This window comes from Eretmochelys imbricata, chromosome 3 (genome assembly GCF_965152235.1).
Source record: "Eretmochelys imbricata isolate rEreImb1 chromosome 3, rEreImb1.hap1, whole genome shotgun sequence".
NCBI lineage: Eukaryota > Metazoa > Chordata > Testudines > Cheloniidae > Eretmochelys > Eretmochelys imbricata.
In genome coordinates this window covers 16,635,622-16,657,870 of record NC_135574.1, presented here as the reverse complement: position 1 = coordinate 16,657,870, position 22,249 = coordinate 16,635,622, and positions in this window count along the sequence as shown.

Below are 22,249 nucleotides of genomic sequence, written 5' to 3'. Positions count from 1 at the left end.
TTTTATTTTACATAAAACATCCTGAATGTATTAAGACTAGAAATGGGCCCAGTGATTGTCTAGATGAAAAAGGGCTGCACAAACGGATTTATAAAAGATAATTTTAGTCTCTGTCTCCACTTCTGCAACCTTCACATTCCACACTTCCACTGACCTGCAGGGATGGAGTGTCTAATTGAGAAAGAAAACCAAGAGCTCCGCATTCTTCAGTGGAGGGGGAATTTAAAACACTCCAGAAGTGCATCTTGATTAAACAACGGCTAAGATAATCATTTACATGTGCTGCCATAACGATCCACAAGATAGAGGGACTAGGTAGGGCTGTACAGAGTGAATGTAACTTGGGGTAAATGAAGTAAAATGTAGAGTGAACAACAGTTTCTAACCATGTGTAAAATTAGACTAGAATAATATCCCAAGGCAGGTTGTGAAAGTCCCCTCACATGAGTTATTTAAAACTAAATGAGACAAAGGGCACTTAGCACACACTGTAGAGAACACTTTGCATTGGACGTTAGCAAGATGGATTCAAGGCCTCAGTGAACATGGTCATTGGTTAATTGCCCACAGTTTTCTCCCCCCCCCCCCCACTAACACTAGAGCATCAACATTGCAGCCATGCCCAGCCTTATTTGCTCTTAAACTTTTCATCCAGCAAGAGACTTGTCTTTTGCTTTAAAACAAATTGCCCCATCCTTTGCCTGCTGTGTTGTGCGGTATTTACCATTTGTAAGTTCGGCTTGGCACACGATTTGTCACACAACTGTTGAAAAAGGAGCCTTTCAAGCCATCAAAAAAGGCTCGTGCTTCACTGCATACATTTTCCTCATGCTCACTTGAATGCTGCACATGTCACGAATGGATTATGCATGTGGACCACGTGTAGAATCAGACGATGGGCAAGTTGGTGAAGAAAATTGGGGAGAGCAATATCTAGTTTTTACAGCAAGGTCCAAAATGAGCATTTGAACTTAACACACAACTGAGCTTCCAGAAGGCTAAGAATAGACAAAACCCACTCTATCATCTAGTATAAAATATTTACAGGTTTCAGAGTAGCAGCCGTGTTAGTCTGTATCCGCAAAAAGAAAAGGAGTACTTGTGGCACCTTAGAGACTAACCAATTTATTTGAGCATAAGCTTTCGTGAGCTACAGCTCACTTCATCAGATGCATTAAGTGGAAAATACAGTGGGGAGATTTATATACACAGAGAACATGAAACAACGGGTGTTATCATACAGACTGTAACAAGAGAGCGATCACTTAAGATGAGCTATTACTCTCTTGTTACTGTGTGTGTGGTAACACCCATTGTTTCATGTTCTCTATGTATATAAATCTCCCCACTGTATTTTCCACTGAATGCATCTGATGAAGTGAGCTGTAGCTCACGAAAGCTTATGCTCAAATACATTTGTTAGTCTCTAAGGTGCCACAAGTCCTCCTTTTCTTTTTATAAAATATTTGAAAGCAGATGTGATTTGATATCTGGGCCAAGAAAGCAGAACTTCTAGTCTCAATTTATTATATATGGGACAGCCTTAAAAAAAATGTTCCTTTTCACCCATAAGTTAGATATTTACAATTTTAAAGGAACTCCCCATTCTAAGTATAAGATGCATCACAAATGCCCTAAGTGTATGTCCTGTGGGGTACTGCAGACTGTTGGAATTGCAACACAGCACTTGAAAAGTGCGGGAATTTCCTGGATCTGCTTGCAGGCTTAGGGCTCAGAGCAGAGCGAGTCTGAAAAGAGCTAGCTTAACGGAAGGTGGGGCAATGTTCTCCAATTTATTGATCTTTTCAAAAGTGAGTGAAATATGCCTGAGCTCCTCGGACAAGGCTATGTGTAAAATCAACCCATTCACAAACAGCCTCCAACATGGTCGTTTCTATAATGGCTCCGAGCACTGGAAAAGCAACACTGATGGCCAGGCAGGCGGTGGACAGCTTTAAAAGTTCTTACTTTGGAATGAATGTGCTCCCAGCGACACTGCTGTTTGAGTTGTTAAACCCCATGGGAAAAGCAAAGCTCTTCCCTGCAGGATTTTTATCAATGTTGGAGCCTTCGGTATAAATGAAGCATTCTGGTACGTGTTCAGAACTATAGGTTATAAGCAGTTGCCCAGCATATAAATTCACTGATTCCAGTAATATGGAACGAGGTTGGGTTTTTTTGTCCCTTACCAAAGCCCAATTTGGATGGGGGAGCTGTTGCGTATGTGGTTTGCCATTTTGCAACAGAAAAATACCTTTCCTTTATTCCTCCTGCTGAAAGCCCGATACACACTGGACAGACTTCCAAATCTCTGTAATGGCCCACTTACTTGAATGGAAGAGCAGTACCTTCATTTTTCATGTGCTTTAACAATTTTGCAGGCAACACGCTATGCACATTCATTTGGGAGGCTTGTATATATGGAAAAAAACACACTCTAGTGTTCTCAGAGCAGTTATTGGAGAATATGGCATTACCACCGCTGTACTGATCTAATAAAACACTGAGCACCCAGTATACTCGGGTTCTGTACAGATGATAAAAAGCGTAACTCTCTGGCACAGGTAGTTTGCTCCACTCTCATTTTTATTTTTGCAACTACCAAATCTGACAGCAGTAGAGAAGGGAGGGGGCTTATTTACAACAGCTATAAAGGGAGCCTAGACTGCCACAGCCAGCTCCAAGCCTCTCAGAAAGTGAGTCTCAGCGTAGGGTAGATCTACAGGTGCAGCAGCATATACAGTACACTGCACGCCCGGCTAGCATGGGTATAAATAGCAGTGGAGACTAGGCGTCCCCAAACTTTTTAACTCACGCCCCCCCCGCCCCTGCCCCTGCCCAAGCCCCGGAGCCGGGTCCAGGAGCAGGGCCGCAGCTCCAGGAGGGAGGGATGCGGACGGGATAAGGGGGCCGAGGCTGGGGCCACAGCTGGGGGCAGGGCTGGGAGCAGAGCCTCAGCTGAGAGTTGAGCCACGGGTGCAGGGCCGGGAGCCAGAAGCGAGGCTGGGTGATGCTACCTCCCCACCCCCCTGTGGGGGCTGGCCCAGGCCCCAGCAGCTTGGGGTCCCCGCAGTTTGGGGACCTCTGGTGTAGACAGTGAGGCACTGCTTAAGTGAGGAGAGGAGAGGAGAGGAGAGGAGAGGAGAGAGACCCCTAGGGTATATACCCTGCACGGCTCTTTACACCCCCAAGCAGTGACTCCCATGTCTACACTGCTGTTTTTAGAAGGGTGGTGTCCCATTACTGGAGCCTTTCCCTGCTGCAGTGAAAGGCTCTGGAAACAGGGAAAGGCTCCCTCCTGCCTCCCCCGAGCCAGAGCCTTTCAGTGCCGCACGTAGCTACACAGTGCCGTGAGTGTGGGTACAGTAGGCCTTTCGCTGTGCCGGGTAGCAGTTCCGCTATCTCAGCGATGTGTCCTGCAGTGGCTGGGGAGGCGAGGATGTCTGGGATTATGCAAGAAAGATCAGCCAGGCAGTTCCTGTGCCTGTCTTCTGTAGCACTGAGAACGTACATCTCATGTTCCTTCTGGATACGCATCGTATTCTCTCTTCCTTCAGGAACAAAGGCTCCTCCTGCAACAGCCATTGCTCCTCCTCCTCCAGGGTCAACAAAAGGCCTGCCCCAGAGATCCTCTAGGGAAAAATATAAACACACATCAGTAAAGAGGTTTTGGTATTAGAGCCATGACCACACATGACTGCACACTGGCAGACTACCGTGGTTTGTCTTGAATGTGAAGAGAGGCACAAAGCCAGTGATCAAGAACTGCCTACCCTACTACGCACCACAAGGCACGTGGGCAGATGAATATGGCACCTTAGTTTTGAATTGTGCTCACAAGAAAAAAAAAGTTTTAGATGTGTTTTTAGAAATGGGGAAATTTTATTAAGTTAAAATGTGAATAGCAATTATTACAGGAGACCACTCCCAATCTTACTGAGAAACACTGTCTTGTTTCATTGGGCTCCTCAGTCAGTCTGGATCCAGCTGCTGTCTCTCATCTTATGCTTAGACCGTAAGCTGTTTGGGACTGGGACAATCTTCTTGTTCTGTGTTTGTACAGCACCTAGCTCAATGGGGCCTGGGTCCATGACTAAGGCTGCTAGGCACTACTGCGATACTGCTACAAAAGGGGAGGAGAGTAAAGAGCCTGAAAGGATAAAGTGTGTAGAACCATTGCTCAGACGCCACAGTGATATGTGTCCTAGCCCACCACCTTTCCCCCGCTTGAGGTCCAGCAAAGACAGTAGGATCTTCAGATGCAGAAGGGATCCCAGGCAGGAGGGGAGATAAATGAACAAGTGAGGAAGGAAAGCCACTCAGTGAGGAGAGCCTTGGGGAAAGGAGGTCACATGAGGTCTGTATTAGGATCCTGGGGCAAGGGGGCATCTCCATCTCATGTAACAGGGATGACTTGCTTAGAGCTAGGAATGGAACCCCCCTGTTCTTAGAAGTGATTCGTGCCTTTGAAGATGTGTGGGTGGGAGGGAAATGTAGGAGCTGAGTGTTAGGAATAAACCGTACGTCACATTTGTGGAAGGAAAATCTTGTCCAGTTGGATGAAGAAACTGATCTACGTACACAGGAAAGGCTGTTCCAGGGAGGTTTATTATGGAGGTGAAAAGACAAGTAAGTGTGCCCCCACTGGCTTTAAAATTAATGGATCTCATCCTCTTATATGGAGCTGAAGAGGTAAGCGAGTGAGGGGACCTTTGAGGAGCCATAAGCCAGTTCCGAAGTGGAAGTAGAACCATTCCGTTACCTGAAAGAGCGATCGCACATCCAGATTTGAACAGGTGTCTGAATTTTTCCCACGTCCCATTTTTAAATGCAAACTCCTCTCTCCATGGAAGGGATGAGCACGAGGTTGAACACAAAACGACAGTGCTACCGGTGCAGTCACCTGCATGTTTCCTGGAAAATAATGAGCAGAGAATGATTTCCCACCAAGGTGTAGGTAAAGATATCTTGATCTGAGAGATAAATATCAACAGACGTATTTGCCAAGTTCAAAGGACAATTCTGGAGGATCCTAACAACCTTTGGTGATCCACTGGTCTCCTGGCTGGCTTACATCTGTCATATTTACAAACTCATTATAGCTTCCATAAAATCAGGATTACATCTCGGGAATGGATGATATTTCTGAAAGTGTGAAAAGAAGTGTAGCGGTTGTACTGTACCTTGCTGATTTCTAGTCTTTGCCTCCTTGCTGGTAACCTGAAAAACAATTAGAAAAAGGGAAAGTAGGTTGAATGTCAAGACAAGCTTCCTGATGCTGAGCTGCATTAGGCTGTGCAACAGATTCCCAAGGGAAGTGGTGGAAAGCCCATCACTTCTGACATTAAAAAGCCAAACCGGACAATACACTCAAAAAAAGTCAGAGGGACCAATCCTGCATTGGCCAGGACATGGAACTGATGGTCATAGAATCATAGAATATCAGGATTGGAAGGGACCTCAGGAGGTCATCTAGTCCATTCCCCTGCTCAAAGCAGGACCTAGTCCCCAACTAAATCATCCCAGCCAGGGCTTTGTCAAGCCTGACCTTAAAAACTTCTAAGGAAGGCGTCAGGGTTCCCTCCCCACTCTGAACTCTGGGGTACAGATGTGGGGACCCGCATGAAAGACCCCCTAAGCTTATTTCTACCAGCTTATGTTAAAACTTCCCCAAGGCACAAATTCTTTCCTTGTCCTTGGATGGTATTGCTGCCACCACCAAGTGATTTAAACAAAAATTCAGAAAAAGGGCCCACTTGGAATCCCTTTTTCCCCAAAATATTTCCCCAAGCCCCTTCACCCCCTTTCCTGGGGAGGCTTGAGAATAATATACTAACTAATTGGTTACAAAGGGAGCACAGACCAACCCCCTTGGTTTTTAGGACACTGAAAGTCAATCAGGTTCTTAAAAGAAGAATTTTATTAAAAAAAATGTAAAAGAATCACACCTGCAAAATCAGGATGGAAAGTAACTTTACAGGGTAAATAAAAAGATTTAAAACACAGAGGTAGCTCAGTGGTTTGAGCATTGGCCTGTTAAACCAAGGGTTGTGAGTTCAATCCTTGAGGGGGCCATTTGGGATCTGGGGCAAAAATTGGGGATTGGTCCTGCTTTGAGCAGGGGGTTGGACTAGATGACCTCCTGAGGTCCCTTCCAACCCTGAGATTCTATGATTCTATGATTCCCCTCTGACTCTGCTTTCTAGTTACAAAACAGGAATGAAATTACCTCTTAGCATAGGGAAAATTCACAAGCTAAAACAAAACACATTTCCTTGCTTTACTTACAATTTTAATAATCTTAGATGCTCATTTCAGGAGATGATTTTCCTGCCTGGTCCCTCTCTCCATGCAGAGAGAGAACAAACAAAGAGCACAACCACCCGCAGATTTGAAAGTATCTTCTTTACCCATTGGTCCTTCTAGTCAAGTGCCAGCTAGGTTAAATGAACTGATTAACCTCTTACAGGTAAGGCAATTCAGTACCCCTGCCCTGTGTATATTTATGACAGAAGGAGATTCCACATAGGAAACCCATTCCAGTGCTTCACCACCCTCCTAGTGAAAAAGTTTTTCCTAATATCCAACCTAAACCACCCCCACTGCAACTTGAGACCATTACTCCTTGTTCTATCACTGTTACCACTGAGAACAGTCTACATCCATCCTCTTTGGAACCCCCTTTCAGGTAGTTGAAAGCAACTATCAAATCCCCCCTCATTCTTCTCTTCTGCAGACTAAATAATCCCAGTCCCCTCAGCCTCTCCCCATAAATCATGTGTTCCAGTCCCCTAATCATTTTTTGTTGCCCTCTGCTGGACTCTTTCCAATTTTTCCACATCCTTGTAGTGTGGGGCCCAAAACTGGACACAATTCTCCAGATGAGGCCTCACCAATGCCAAATAAGGGGAATGATCACGTCCCTCGATCTGCTGGCAATGCCCCTATTTATATAGCCCAAAATTCCATTAGCTTTCTTGGCAACAAGGGCACACTGTTGACTCATATCCAGCTTCTCATCCACCATAACCCCCAGGCCCTTTTCGGCAGAACTGCTGCCTAGCCACTCGATCTCTAGTCTGTAGCACTGCATGGGATTCTTCCTTCTTAAGTGTAGGACTCTGCACTTGTTCTTGTTGAACCTCATCAGATTTCTTTTGGCCCAATCCTCTGATTTGTCTAGGTCCCTCTGTATCCTATCCCTACCCTCCAGCATATCTACCACTCCTCCCAGTTTAGTGTCATCCGCAAACTTGCTGAAGGTGCAATCCACGCCATCCTCCAGATCATTAATGAAGATATTGAACAAAACTGGTCACAGGACCGACCCTTGGGGCACTCCACTTGATACCGGCTGCCAACTAGACATGGAGCCATTGATCACTACCCGTTGAGCCCGACAATCCACCCAGCTTTCTATCCACCCTATAGTTCATTCATCCAGCCCATACTACTTTAATTTTCTGGCAAGAATACTGTGGGAGACCACGTCAAAAGCTTTGCTAAAGTCAAGGAATAACACGTCCACTGCTTTCAACCTCATCCACAGAGCCAGTTATCTTGTCATGGAAGTCAATTAGGTTAGTCAGGCATGACTTGTTCTTGGTGAATCCATGCTGACTGTTCCTGATCACTTTCCTATAAGTGCTTCAAAATTGATTCCTCGAGGACCTGCTCCATGATTTTTCCAGGGACTGAGGTCAGGCTGTCTGCCTGTAGTTCCCCGGATCCTCCTCCTTCCCTTTTTTAAAGATGGGCACTACATTAGCCTTTTTCCAGTCATCCCGGACCTCGCCAGATCACCATGAGTTTTCAAAGATAATGGCCAATGGCTCTGCAATCACATCCGCCAACTCCTTTAGCACCCTTGGATGCAGTGCAGTCCAACAGGTCTTGTCCATTGCTATTTTTTTTCATGACTGCAGGTGCTGAAGCTCAAAACTGTAATCTATTTTGGCTGAACAGACAACACAGAACCAGTGGACAGGACTTTATACAACACCAGAATGACAGGCTACTGCCTGTGGTATTTTTTCAATCAAAATCCTTAATTAGGGTTACAACTTAGAATGTCTTTATTTTTGATGGCACCTCAGGCACTTTTGCCAGGAGTTAAAAATACAAATGCATAGAATACCACCAGCAGCTTCTCCTCCCCTACAGTCAGAAAATAGCTCTCCCACTGTGGTGGTAGAGTGGGGTGGGGAGAAGGTTCCATGCTCCGCCCCCCGCCCCCTTTCATGTGCAGTCCCAGTTGTTGAGGAAGAAGGTGGTTCGGCCAGATCCATTTTGCAGTGACAGGTCCCAGATCTGTCTCCCACTTTGGCACTGATTTTCTTCACCTGTAATCGCTTGGCTGGTGAGTGGCTTTTGGTGGCAAATATGAGCGTGTAAAACTAGAGAGAAAGAACAACCACAAAGCAGTAGATTTACAACAGACTTATTTCTGGGTTGAGCTGGATAAATAGAAGGGAAAAAATATTGTAACATCATCATGAAAGCCCTGGTCAGTTCATAGACATTCAGTGAACACGAAAAGGGGGCTAAGTTTGATTCATAATGTGTTTGCTAAGGGCCTGAGCTGAAGTCAGTTGAAAGAGTCCTATTGACTTCACTGGGCTGTGGATCATGTTGCTCAACGAGCTCTATTCTTGGCCCGTGCTGCAGGCCTTGGAAGCTACAGGAGGGGGGTAGCCCACAGGGGAAGGTCCACACAAGCCCCACCAGAGACGTTCTTCAACTATGTAAGGCAACAGCATCAGAATCCAGAAAGCAGAGTTTCCAACCAGAAGAGACGCCACCTGGATCATACCAGTGGGGAGGGACTGACTGAGGGCAAGCCAACAGCACAGAAGACTGAGCTCTGAGACCACAAGCTGCTTAACCTCAACGCAATAAGGAATGAGACACTGAATGCAGCAGAACAAGGGGGCTGGGATTCAGAAAGGCACGAAGTGTAGGGCTAGACTGTACCATCAGCCCAGAGTTTGGGGTGGGTATTGGCCTCACCAGTCTTGGAACCTCAGGAAGCCACACTTCCTCCCTGCCTTGTTCTGGGGAAGGAGGATGTTACTTCACCATTTATTAGGAGTAGTTTATCCCTCCCATGTGCCTAGTCAACTATTGTGGCTGGTAAGTAGGGGACAGACCCAAGGCTCTTCCCTTTCTTTGCCCCCTTTTCATCCTCACCCTGTCCACTTGCAGTGAGGAACGATCACAAGCAGTCCTTACTACCCCTTCTCCACAGCCAGAGCCACTCTGATCAGGCTGGACACGAGCGGAGGGCAGACGGGGACACTATTACCTTGCACAGCTAGAATAGCGAGAGCTCTCTCAAACCTCCCTTGCTGTAAATGGCTGTGGCCAAAAACAATCTGGAAAGAACAGCCCAATGGTACAGAAAACATAAAAGGAATATACGTCATGCTCCCTCCAATGCTACAGCAGACCCCCACCAAAAGTTTCTTATGCCTGACAAAGTCAGATCATCCCGATGCACAAAATACAGGCAGACGCAACAGAAAACTCCCAACAGCAGCATTTTGGTTGATACATGCCAGCTGCATTTGATGCAGCACCCCTCAAGCTCTCCCATGACATCTTGTCATGAACTGGAGGGAAAAGACCCCAGGAGCAGAGTTTATTTGCATAGCACACCAACTCTGTCTAGGGGATCAGCAGACAGACCGGCACTGCCGAAGTGACCAGGTTTGGCAGTGTTGGTTTAAAATTCACTTTGAATGCAAGGGTCATGTACAATAAGGAGAACATCATTTTGAGTAAAGGGAGGGGGACCGTACTTGGCATGCCCCGATTCAGACAGCCACCCTAACTGTAACCTCACTCGCAAAGCAGGGGGTAGTGATTCCAAATCCATGTAAGAGTCAGTGGGAGCTGACCGGTGTTCCTACCTGGGGCTGTATACCTTTAAAGGGTCCTAACAGCCATTTGACCTCTCTCCCTCCTGTGTTTAAAGACAGAGCTGACTAGATGCCCTGAAGAGTTCTCTCTCCGTGATCCCTCGAGCTGACCTCACTGATAATTTGACCTAAGGGGGCTGAAACTTCGGCCGGGTATGGAGAAAGTGCTGTGAAAAGACAACGCAGAAGAGGCAGCAGCAGCAAGGTTCCCCACTCCCCGGTGACATGGCTACCGAGCTGAAATCGCTGAGAACTGGGCTACGTGGCGGAACGTCAGGACACAGCACGGTGGCGAGAGGTGGCCGTGATGACAGCAGCAACAGACCCGGAGGCAAGCAGCAGAGTAAGTGACAAACATTGGCAGACACACCACTCAACCAGCCTCTCCCTTCAGGGGCAGGCGGCGAACCCATCCAAAGACATCCCCAGTCTCTGGGGACAGTGCTGCCCTCAGACAAACTGCGAGTGGGGTGCAACAGAGTGAAGAGGGGGTGGCATGTTAAAGAGACATTCATCCCTAGGACTTTCACATCCCCCTGGGAAAGAAAAAGGCATCCGCCCCACAGAATCCTGGGCAGGGTGTTTACTTACTGGTTGCATACTTTCAAGTAATTTCTGTAGTGTTTTCTTCTTTACGTAAGTTTTCTTTTGTTATAGACCCTCTCAGTGCTTGTGAGAGGGGAAGTATTGCCTCTTCGAGGTGGTCTTTAGTTTTCCCAGATTACCCGGTGGAGGCTCAAGCTGGTTCTGTTTTGTGTTGTGAAGAGGAACCCTACGTGTTGAACCTGACCCTTGTTGCTGCCGACTCCACCTGACGGAACGGGTTACATCCACTTTCCCAGCCTTGGTGCCTCTATAGCTATGCTGGGAATCCTGACAAAATTCAGGGACAGCGCCGTCAGGATAGTAATAATCACCCCTAGCTCTCAGATGCTTTTCGTCAGTTGAGCTCTAAGTGCTGTGCAAAGGAGCTCTGTATCATTATCTCCATTTTACATATGGGTTACCGAGGCTAGAGGACAGCGACCGTGGTGATGGTTTTTCAGGGTGAAAAAGCAACGGTTCTTTACATTTAAGATATATTTTGCAAACTCACATGCTCCCCCTCCATCTGCTCACAAACCTGATGAACATGACGTGCTATAACTTAGGAGAGTGAACAGCTTTTCATCCCCACCACTGTTTTGTTCTGAACAATTCTGAGAGTGAAGTTCAACTCCGAATCTCTCCCGGTAATTCTAGCCATGATTATTTCCCCCCAAGCACACTTGGGCCCCAATCCTGCAAACGTCTGTTTCTGCCTGCACCCCAGTGAAGTCAGTGTCTTCACAGAGGTGCAGGGAGCTGCCTGTAAGGTCCCCGGCACAGGATTGGGACCTTGAAGCACAAGGTTTTGACATTTACGGGGTTCTTTTGGCTGAATAAACTCACCCCGGACTGATCTGCAATTCAGCTGGGAGGACCTGAACAACCCAGAGAAAGATCAGGCAGTCGAATACTATCAGCTACGCCGTCATGCTCACTTGCTGTCTTTTCCCTAAAGGGAAATATTGAAAATCAAATGTCAACTTTTTGTTGCTGATATTTTGACCAGTTTGTTCAACTACTGAAAAAAGGGCACGTGAGCCAATCTCACGTTTTTTCTTAGTGGTCTTCATGGTGTTGTGCAGACTATTCGCAGCAAACAATTTGTTAGCCTCTGATAATGAATTGCCCACAGACCAATTGTTTTTATTAATGTGTTTGACACTGGAAATTATTGGATTAATAATTCCCTGTGAATGGCAGAGGGAGTGGTTTATTAAAACATTTCAGCCTACGGCTCTCTTGGCATTGATTTAGCACAGCTGGTTTCTGCACTTATATTTCACTCCCCACTATGGTCTCCTTATAGGTCTTGATGAGGAGCAGTGTCACTGTGGTCGAGCAAAAGTGTAGGGCCCTGGAATTTGGGTAACAAACTCTCGTTCATTCAGTATGGCCCAAATTGATCCCCTGACTAATAACTTTGCCATTTGGGGATGCAGGGAAGGTGGGTTATTATACAGAACAAGACGGGCCTGTATTGACATGGCTTCATTATATTGAGAAACAAGTAGCATAGACTGAAGCAAGATACTACTACTTATTACAGCCAAAGCTTTTGCCTCCTACTGGGATTCAAGCCTCGGCCACCTATCACCAAATCCCCCAGGCCCTTGTGAAAACCATAACAATCTGGGATACAGATATTTTGAAAGCAGGTATGTCAAAAAAATCCACAAGAGTCCTACAAGAAGGGAAAATAGCAAGTAACATCATCTGATTAGTAGCAGATGCCATAATCTGAGTCAGGGTCAGCTACAAGGGCAGAAGCACTAGCTGTTGCAGATTTCTTGCCAACTGAGGTAGAGACCTTTCATCCTGAACTGTATTGAGCAAACTGCGCCACGTACTGGCAAATTAAATCCAGAACAAGAACTAGCAACCTAGAGTGGGAAACAAATCCAGAGTAACAAACCGCCGTGACATTTAGGCTTCAGGAAAGAACCACATGACAGGGCCTAGTCACATCACAATGCACTACCACTGGGGTGGCCAAACCGCAGCTCGTGAGCTCCAGGTAAAGTGTGGGTCCAAGAACCTCCCCCCCCCATTCTCCACCTGCCAGACTTGGCGACGGGGAGCTTAGGGCTTCTGCCCCACAGCAGGGGTGTGTGCGTGCGCGTGTGCTAGGGGTTTCGGTGAGAGACGACTGGTACTTGCTGAGAGTGGAGGGGCACAATTTAAAGGTCCTCCCCCCCCCCAACAGGGAGAGGACGCGGCTAATAGCTGGGAGCTGCAGGGAGGGTAGGGGTGTGTGCACTGGGGCTGGGTGACTCAAGCTGTTGACGGGGGGGAACCTTTAAATTGTGCCCCTCACCTCTCAGCAAGTACCATTCGTCTCCCCACCGCAGCTATGAGCTGTTTGCTGCTGCTTCTACCAAAGGTGTAGCTCCAGCAGCTGCCATGCAGGGAGGGGGCCCGACGACACCATGTGACCGAGCAGGGCCAGCAAACCCTGGCAAAAATCCGGGTGGGCTCATGACCTCCATGTGACTCCTCACACACCACTTCTGCCCAGCAGGAAGGGGGGTCTCAGGACTTCAGCCCCACAGGAGACACCTGTCGGGGCTTCATCCCTGCGGCATGTGCACAGCAGGTCTCAGGGTTTCAGCAGGAGCAGAGCTGAAACCCCAAGCCCAGGCGGGTGCCTCCCCACAGGGCTGAAGCTCCAAGCCCTGGCAGGCGTGCCCCAGCTCTCAAACTTCTGTAGGTTATTGCGTGTGGGTCAGAGGGCCAGTAAGTTTGGCCACCCCTGCATTACTAGATGCTGCTCAGATACCATAGTGATGGGTACATTCTGTCCTGCTGGGTCAGACTAATGGTCCATATAGGGACACACATAACATGGGACTGTGACCATCTTGGCTAATAGCCATCGATGGAGCTATCCTCCATGAACTTGTCTAATTCTTTTTGGAACCCACTTATCATTTTGGCCTTCACAACATTCCATGACAATGAGTTCCACAGGTTGACTGTGCTTTTGTTACCCGGGTTTTCTCAACCCAAACCTAGGGGTAACTGTAGGTGCTGGCAACTGTAAGGTGTTGGCAACTGTAAGGTGCTGTCAGGAACAAATCAAAGGTGGACACAGCGCATCTGTCTGATTAAAGATTGGCACAAACTCAAAGTGCTTTAATCCAAACTTACTATTTTATTAGATCTCAAGCACACACAGGTATGCAAAAGAGTTAGCATGCTCCCAAAGAATAGTTACCCACAGTCTGGAGGGGTCTTGAGTGGTCAGACGACAAGGGTCAAGTGGTCGCCTGTCATTGGGGATTACAAGAGATGTACAGAAGGTCATAGACTCAGAATATTAGGGTTGGAAGGGACCTCAGGAGGTCATCTAGGCCTCAAAGCAGGACCAATCCCCAACTAAATCGTCCCAGCCAGGGCTTTGTCAAGCCTGACCTTAAAAACTTCAAAGGAAAGAGATTCCATCACCTGCCTAGGTAACGCATTCCAGTGCTTCACCACCCTCCTAGTGAAAACGTTTTTCCTAATATCCAACATAAACCTCCCCCACTGCAACTTGAGACCATTACTCCTCGTTCTGTCATCCGCTACCACTGAGAACAGTCTACATCCATCCTCTTTGGAACCCTCTTTCAGGTAGTTGAAAGCAGCTATCAAATCTCCCCTCACTCTTCTCTTCTGCAGACTAAATAAGCCCAGTTCCCTCAGCCTCTCCTCATAAGTCATGTGTTCCAGTCCCCTAATCATTTTTTTTTGCCCTCCGCTGGACTCTTTCCAATTTTTCCACATCCTTCTTGTAGTGCGGGGCCCACAACTGGACACCGTACTCCAGATGAGGCCTCACCAATGTCAAATAGAGGGGAATGATCATGTCCCTCAATCTGCTTATACAGCCCAAAATGCCGTTAGCCTACTTGGCAATAAGGGCAATCTGTTAACTCATATCCAGCTTCTCGTCCGCTGTAACCCCTAGATTCTTTTCAACAGAACTGCTGCCTAGCCACTCGGTACCTAGTCTGTAGCGGTGCATGGGATTCTTCCTTCTTAAGTGCAGGATTCTGCACTTGTCCTTGTTGAACCTCATCAGATTTCTTTTGGCCCAATCCTCTAATTTGTCTAGGTCCATCTGTATCCTATCCCTACCCTCCAGCGAACCTACCTCTCCACCCAGTTTAGTGTCATCTGCAAACTTGCTGAGGGTGCAGTCCAGGCCATCCTCCAGGTCATTAATGAAGATATTGAACAAAACCGGCCCCAGGACCAACCCTTGGGACACTCCGCTAGATACAGGCTGCCAACTAGACATGGAGCCATGGATCACTACCCGTTGAGCCTGACAATCTAGCCAGCTTCCTATCCACCTTACAGTCCATTCATCCAGCCCATACTTCTTTAACTTCCTGGCAAGAATATCCAAATCAGTCAGACCTCTTTCCCTTTTTATGCTGAAAATGTCAATCGTCAATAACTGCTGAGTAAGCAATTTCAAACGGTTAGTTATATAGATGTGTTTTGGCAGAGTCTGCTGTCTCATGGGCCCCGACACACACACAAAGTCAAATATAGACTTCCTGTCTTTCCAAAACCGCATACTTCAGCAGTTTGAAAGAAGCGTGACAGGGTGGCACAGGATCATGCTGCATTCTTGTAGTAACTCTCCAGGCCTACCTACTTATGCTAAGGCTGTTACGAAGGCCTTACAGGTACTTTACGCAATAGGCATAATAATCGATATTCCAGTACTGGCAGGGGCCTAGGCATTCTGCTTCACTGCCAATGTCTCCTCCCACGGGGATTCTGCACCCATGTGTGGGGTGCGGAATTCACATGGCCTGCATTTTTCTGTGCCCACCTGCACAGAAAAAAGCAAAAAACAATCTGCTGGGGGACATGCACCTCTTCCAGTGTGCCTGGAGCAGCCTCAGAGACGGGGGAGAAGGGCTGGGCGTGAGTGTGTGATCACAATTGGGGGGGGCGGGCGAGGGGAAAGAGCTGGGTGTACGTGTGTGCCAAGAAGCGAGAGATTCTGTCCCTCTCTCTTGCAACTGCAGCTCCTGGACCCTGGCGTGGAAGGGTAGGACTTTTTATCATGCACGAGACAGGCTAGAGGCACAAATGAAGCAGCCTGTCTGAGTTAACTGATTTCATTCTCTGAGGCACAAATGTAGCACCCTGTGTAGTAAAGTTGTTAATTGATCTCATTCTCTGAGGCAGAAATGTAGCAGCCTGCCTATTGTTTGTTAACTATTCCTGTTCTCAGCCAATTCCTCCAGGAGCATTAAAACCTGTTAAAGTTTTAAGGCCCATACGTTGCCAGAGCGATGTAAAGGAGTCTTTGAGTAGGTCTACACTTGCAATTACAGTGCCAGCGGTGAAGTGCTGCTCAGAGAGCGCTGAAGGGAAACCGCTGTTGTGTGTTCACACTGTCAGCTGCCTGCGCAATAGCGTGTTCATACTCGTGGCACTTGCGGTGCTATTCGGAGCGGTGCACTCTGGGCAGCCATCCCACAGAGCATCTCTTCCTTGTCTGCCACTAAGAGTTGTAGGAAGGCAGAGGGGGTCATGGGGCATCCTGGGTCCTGTCTCAAGGCTAGATTGGCTAGATTGTCGGGCTCAACGGGTAGTGATCAATGGCTCCATGTCTAGTTGGCAGCCGGTGTCAAGTGGAGTGCCCCAGGGGTCGGTCCTGGGGCCGGTTTTGTTCAATATCTTCATAAATGATCTGGAGGATGGTGTGGTTTGCACTCTCAGCAAATTTGCAGATGATACTAAACTGGGAGGAGTGGTAGATACGCTGGAGGGCAGGGATAGGATACAGAGGGACCTAGACAAATTGGAGGATTGGGCCGAAAGAAATCTGATGAGGTTCAATAAGGATAAGTGCAGGGTCCTGCACTTAGGACAGAAGAACCCAATGCACCGCTACAGACTAGGGACCGAATGCCTAGGCAGCAGTTCTGCGGAAAAGGACCTAGGGGTGACAGTGGACGAGAAGCTGGATATGAGTCAGCAGTGTGTCCTTGTTGCCAAGAAGGCCAATGGCATTTTGGGCTGTATAAGTAGGGGCATAGCGAGCAGATCGAGGGACGTGATTGTCCCCCTCTATTCGACATTGGTGAGGCCTCATCTGGAGTACTGTGTCTAGTTTTGGGCCCCACACTACAAGAAGGATGTGGATAAATTGGAGAGAGTCCAGCGAAGGGCAACAAAAATGATTAGGGGTCCGGAACACATGACTTACGAGGAGAGGCTGAGGGAACTGGGATTGTTTAGTCTGCAGAAGAGAAGAATGAGGGGGGATTTGATAGCTGTTTTCAACTACCTGAGAGGTGGTTCCAGAGAGGATGGTTCTAGACTATTCTCAGTGGTAGAAGAGGACAGGACAAGAAGTAATGGTCTCAAGTTGCAGTGGGGGAGGTTTAGGTTGGATATTAGGAAAAACTTTTTCACTAGGAGGGTGGTGAAACACTGGAATGCGTTGCCTAGGGAGGTGGTGGAATCTCCTTCCTTAGAAGTTTTTAAGGTCAGGCTTGACAAACCCCTGGCTGGGATGATTTAATTGGGGATTGGTCCTGCTTTTGAGCAGGGGGTTGGACTAGATGACCTCCTGAGGTCCCTTCCAACCCTGATATTCTATGATTCTATGATTCATTGCTTCGCATTCAGGCAAGCCCTGTGCTTCCATCTGCATTTGAAGCAATCTTTCAACTAGGGCTGTCAAGCGATTAAAAAAATTTATCGCAATTAATTACACCATTAAACAATAGAATACCATTTATTTAAATATTTTTGGATGTTATCTACATTTTCAAATATATTGATTTCAATTACAACACAGAATACAAAGTGTACAGTGCTCACTTTATATTGATTTTTGATTACAAATATTTGCACTGTAAAAAACCAAAGAAATAGTATATTTCAATTCACCGAATACAAGTACTGCAGTGCAATCTATCATGAAAGTTGAACTTACAAATGTAGAATTATGTACAAAAAAAATAACTGCGTTCAAATAAAACCTACGTAAAACTTTAGAGCCTACAAGTTCACTCAGTCCTACTTCAGCCAATCACTCAAATAAGTTTGTTTACAGTTACGGGAGATACTGCTGCCTGCTTCTTATTTACATCACCTGAAAGTGAGAACAAGCATTCGCATGACACTGTTGTAGCTGGCGACACAAGATATTTTGTGTGTCGGATGCGCTAAAGATTCATATGTCCCTTCATGCTTCAACCACCATTCCAGAGGACATGCATCCATGCTGATGATGGGTTCTGCTCAATAATGATCCAAAGCAGTGCGGACCAACGCGTGTTCATTTTCATCATCATGAGGCAGATACCACCAGCAGAAGGTTGATTTTCTTTTTTGGTGGTTCGAGTTTTGTAGTTTCCACATCTGAGTGTTGCTCTTTTGAGACTTCTGAGAGCATGCACCACACCTTGTCCCTCTCAGATTTTGGAAGGCACTTCAGATTCTTAAACCTTGGGACGAGTGCTGGGGCTATTTTTAGGAATCTCACATTGGTACCTTCTTTGAGTTTTGTCAAATCTGCTGCGAAAGTTCTTAAAACGAACAAGTGCTGGGTCATCATCTGAGCCTGCTATAACAGGAAATATACGGCAGAATGCAGGTAAAACAGAGCAGGAGACATACAGATCTCCCCCAAGGAGTTCAGGCACAGGTTTAATTAATGCGTATCATCAGCATATCCTCTGGAATAGTGGCCGAAGCATGAAGGGGTATACAAATGTTTAGCATATCTGGCATGTAAATACCTTGCAACGCTGGCTACAGAAGTGCCATGCGAACACCTGTTCTCGCTTTCAGGTGACATTGTAAATAAGAGGAGGGCAGCATTATGTCCCATAAATGTAAACAAACTTGTTTGTCTTAGCGATTGGCTGAAGCAGAAGTAGGACTGAGGATTTGTAGGCTCTAAAGTTTTACATTGTTTTGTTTTTAAGTGCAGTTATGTAACAAAAAAATCTACATTTGTAAATTACACTTTCATGATAGAGATTGCACTACAGTACTTGTATGAGGTGAATTGAATACTATTTCTTTTCTCATTTTTACAGCGCAAATATTTGTAATAAAAACAATATGAAGGGAGCACTGTACACTTGGTAGTCTGTGTTGTAATAGAAATCAATATATTTGAAAATGTAGAATTTTTAACTATTCAAAAATATTTAATACATTTCAATTGGTATTCTGTTGTTTAACCGTGCGCTCAATCATGATTACGTTTTTTTGAGTTAATCGCGTGAGTTAACTGCCATTAATCGACAGCCCTACTTTCAACGGTTCGTGTACTGCGCGCCCTGCCTCTTCGGTCTGCAGGAATGCATCCCGCACTGTTGATCAGTATGCTGCTCGCTCTCACTAACACGTCACGAGTGGCAGTGGAGGTATTTCTTCAACTACAAAGGCAAGTACTCACACACCTCTCACTAACTGGCTGACCCCAGGCAAGCACAGGAGCCACAAGACGCCCAAAATTGTGAGTAGCCGCAGGGGCAGGATAAATCAGTGTTCCCGGACCCTACTATACACTGGGCACGTGGCTCTTGGGAAGAGCCAGCAGGGTAGGGGGGCCTGATAATCATTCCTGTCCCCACATTTTCCACAGGCTGTGTTCATTATGGAAGATATCTCGCCGCTGAGCATGAGCAGGGACTCAAAGGATGGTCTTCTCCAAGACTGCAGCTTCCGCCCTGGCCCTTATGCGGTTCACCTGTGTGCAGCAATGGTGTCTCCCCCGTCCCTGCTGCCCCAGTGACGGCAGAGTGGCGCGGGAAAGTTACCTTTAATGGGGCAAGAAACAAAGCAGCTCTGCCAAAGAACCTGCAGCAGCGGATTGCCCAGTATTTCCATGAGAGTTTGCTGGAGATCTCTGAGGCAGATTCCCGTGAAGTGAGAGAGTCCATCAACAGCTTGTGCATGCTGCTTGGCATGTGGTGGTACATGCATCATACAGACACAAGCCTGCTTTCTGCAACCCTCCTGCCCCTAACAACTCCCTTCAGCGATTCCCAGAATCAAATCCACTTACCAGGGGCCTCCTCTCCTGTTTGCGCTTCGCCCAGATCCGACAGCTGTGACTGGCTAGCCTCCTCCGGGGTAGAGAAGAGCTCCTGGCTGCATTCATCTCGGACATCCCAGTCGTCCTCTGCCTCTGGGTCCCCCTCCCCCTCCACATCCTCGTCCAAGATTTCCTCCTCCTGGCTCAGTCCACTCTTGACTTGCATGCAACCCCCCGAAGTATCCCCAGGGGCCTTCGCAGTGGAAGGGGGTCGCTACTGAGTATCGCGTCCAGCTCTTTGTAGAGCCGGCAGCACGAAAGCAGTGGTTTGCCTCCCACACCTCGTGGCAGGCGTTCCGCAGCTCCTTCACTTTGACCCTGCACTGCAGTGTGTCCTGGTCATGGCCCCTTTCTGTCATGCATCGTGATATCTGTCTGCAGGTATCATAATTCCTATGGCTGGAGCACAGCTGGGACTGGACAGCCTCCTCTCCCCAAATGCCGATGAGGTCCAGCAGCTTGGCATTGCTCCAAGTAGGGGATCGCCTGGTGCATGGAGCAGGCCTGGCCACCTGGAAAGATGCACTGAGACCACTGCTTGCATCACCAAGCGAACAGGAAGGGGACTTTCAAAATTCTACAGGAATTTACAGGGTGGGGATGACGGTTGGTCATCTGAGGGCAGGGCAGTAGAGTTCAAACCCAGGACCAGAGAGGCAAGAACGGTCATTGTGGGACACCTCCCGGAGGCCAATCGCAGCCCTGTAATCGCCCAGGGTGTCTACACTGGCACCGCGGTTCTGTAGCCCTGGCGCAGAAAGCTCTACGCCTCTCGTTGGGGTGGGTTTTTTTACAGCACTGCCAAAGTGGCACAATGGGGTTAGATTACAGCTCAGGATTTAGTTTGCTTACTCGTTAAAAAAAAGACTTTGAAGGCAAATGAGACATTTACCAAGCAGTCAATAAAATGTCAGGACAATTAGAACCAAGCACTTCCCAAATTACCCAGCCAGAACCAGGACAATGATTAGCAAAACTGTATGACTGTCATGTGTGAAAGTCTGAGCAATTTAAAATGACATTCTACTCCCCTCCCCGTTTGGTGTTCTGTAAAGTTGAATGAAAATCTAGGATTATAACTGGAATGCAGGGTGTTACCAAGTGTTTGTAATTTAATTTTCATGTATTTAAGAAATGCTGAATAGTTCGTGATTTTTTTCTATATTGAGGTTTAAATAAATTACCAAAACAACTGAAACTGGTGCGATTATATTGCATTATTTTGACAAATAAAATATGCAGAATTTTGAATTTTTTGGAGCAGAATTTCCCCAGGACTACGTCTCCCCTAAGACTTCGTGTGTTGAACTACTTCCTTTCTTTGTAAACCTGATGCCTATTAATTTCATTGGGTGACCCCTGGTTCTTGTGTTATGTGAAGGAGTAAATAAAACTTCCTTATTCACTTTCTTCACAACATTCATCATTTTATAGACCCCTATCATATCTCCCTCCCCTTTAGTAATCTCTTTTCCAAGATGAAATGTTAGTCTTTTTAATCTCTCCTCACATGGAAGCTGTTCCATACCCCTAATCATTTTTGTTGCCCTTCTCTGTATCTTTCCCAATTCTAATATTTCTTTTTTGAGATGGGGCAACCAGAACTGCACACGGTATTCAAGGTGTGGGCATACCATGGATTTATAGTGTCATTATGATATTTTCTGTCTTCTTATCTATCCCTTTCCTAATGGTTCCTAACATTGTTAGTTTTTTGACTGCTGCTGAACATAAAAAGCTGAAAAGAATGAGAGATTTTATGAGAGGCGCTGCGTTTAATGGACTAGGCATGGATTTTACATTCAGGAGGCCTAGGTTCTAATTCTAACGATGACCTAGGACAAGTCACATACTTGTCTCTTCCTTCATCTGTAAATAAGAGGTAATTAAGCTTATTCACCCCTTTGTAAAAAGCTTTGCGATCTACACTAAAAACGCACTATTTAAATGCGGAAGGATGATCTTGTGGGGAAAACACTTGACAGACTTGGACTATCTTATCTGAGTTCTCACTTTCTTCCACCCATCTAGAATATGCATTCTAAGCAAGAAAAGGGCTTCAGAAGTCAACTGATTTAAATAGGATTTTCTTCCTTTGAAAACAGGTGTTCATTAGCCTTAAAATCAGGATGATGGATAAAAAAACAGACAAGGCAGAATGGAGTGTATGCAGGCTTTGTGTGATAAGGCAGAATAGATATCACTGAAGATATTAGCTAATCTGGCAGTTTCTACCTCCCACAAAATCAACTGGTTTGGACAATATGTGGTAATGATTTCCCTAAAGAGCTCTTTAGGCTGCTACGTATTTTTTTTTTTAATGGTAAGTTATTCCTATGCAATTTCAACCTTAACATTTTAAGGCTATTCTTGTCTGGGAATTCTATTTAAAACTTACAGAGAAGGAGAATAACATTCATCAAACTTACTTTGTTGCACCATTAGTTGGTTTTTATTTGCTTCATATTTAGTCACTGAATTAACTCCATCCTGCAGTTATTTTCTCCCAGTGTGGTGAAATTTGGGGTGGGGCCATCTTATCTTAAATTTATACAGATAATGCTCTGCCTACATCTGAAATGTACTAATCAAATTCAGTTATCTGATTCACGATGGAAACAGTCCAATCCAACAACACTTGGAAGTAATGGGAATCAGTCTTTCCTATGTA